The sequence below is a fragment of the Poecilia reticulata genome, linkage group LG11 (genome assembly GCF_000633615.1).
Source record: "Poecilia reticulata strain Guanapo linkage group LG11, Guppy_female_1.0+MT, whole genome shotgun sequence".
In the NCBI taxonomy this organism is placed as follows: Eukaryota; Metazoa; Chordata; class Actinopteri; order Cyprinodontiformes; family Poeciliidae; genus Poecilia; species Poecilia reticulata.
The window spans coordinates 27,786,541-27,788,060 of NC_024341.1; positions in this window are offsets into that span (position 1 = coordinate 27,786,541).

The following is a 1,520-nucleotide window of genomic DNA, read 5'->3' on the forward strand; positions in this document are numbered from 1 at the left end:
GTTTTATCTAATTAGATAATTTATCTAATTAGATCTATAATTTATCTAATTATAGATATCTAATTTATCTATAATTAGATAAATTAGATAATTTATAAATTTGATATTTTGGATAAGTTTCCAAAAATATCTAAAGCTAGCTTTAGCTAATTTATCTAAAGCTAAATTACCTTTAGATTTAGATAATTTTCTTTATCTAAAGCTAAAGAAAATTTAGCTTTAGATAAGCTAAATGTTCCATAATTTAGCTTATCTTTCAGGGAGTTAATCTTTAAAACTTTGTATGTTTATATAAAAACACATCTAAAACAACATGTTTCATCTGAAAGAGAAATAAAAAAATATGTAAATTATGCCAAAATCATGTAAAATTAAGATAATTACAGTATTTCAACATGCAGAGAGAATTTGTTAAAATACTGTCTGGCTTTACAAATTCAATTATGCCAGACAAAAACTTTATAGAAAGAAACTTAAACATTGTTTCCACACTAACTGACAATAAATTACACAACATGTGTGCATTGCACATCATGGTGTTTAAATCTGTGAAAAACACCAAGGATGACAGTTTGAAGTAAAAGCATATTTTCTTTTTGTCCAGCAGCCATTAGACAATGACTGAAGGATGAAGCTGCGGTCAGCGCTGTCGATTTACTCCAGAAGAGCCTTTGTGTCAGGCCGGGATCTGGCTGGAAAACTATTTCCGAATCAATACGAGACGCAAAAACAACCTGCAGCTTCTTTCAGTGAGGAGCTGCAGGTTGTTAAAGTGTAATTGATTTATTTTAAGACAGAATGAATGGAATGTGGTTCAAACGGAGCAGGTTGAACTATCAGCACAGAGGCACGGTCAGGACGGTTTCATTTATTTATTTCAGGTTTGCTTAACAATGTCTGCAGTGAAGGAAGAAAAAACAGGATTTTATTCAGATTTCCTTACATTTCTACCTCAAAAGTTAAAATATTTTACAGTCAAACTGTGAAGATAAAGTTGGTTAAAGGTGGAAATCTTATTTTTTGGAAAATGGAAAATTTTTAACGGACTGATAAAAGGATAATTTTGTTCCTTCTCCTGACTAATGCCTTTATTTAATATAATGTTTTCTTCACACTGTTTTCATTATTTGGTTGTTTTGTAGTTTATCTGAACAGGGTTCGTGTTCAATTAAAGGTGGAAAAAGTTTGTAAATGATTAATTATGGTAATATATATATCTGTGACGTGCGGTCACGTCACTGACTGACCGCAGTTGTGACTGCATAACTGCACAACTGTCATCATGGAAAAATAATATATAATAATAAAATCATTTATAAAGATATTTTCACCCTGTGGTTTGTACTATAAAGTACCTATTTTTCATTTAATTTAACCAAATCTGATGTTATTTTTCTTCAAAATCGCTGAATTTTCACATTTTCCCATTCAAATGGTTAGAAGTGAATCAGGTGAGGCAGCAGTGAGCTCAGCCTCACCTGTGATTGCGCAACCTCTCGCTAACTGCACTGGCTGCCATT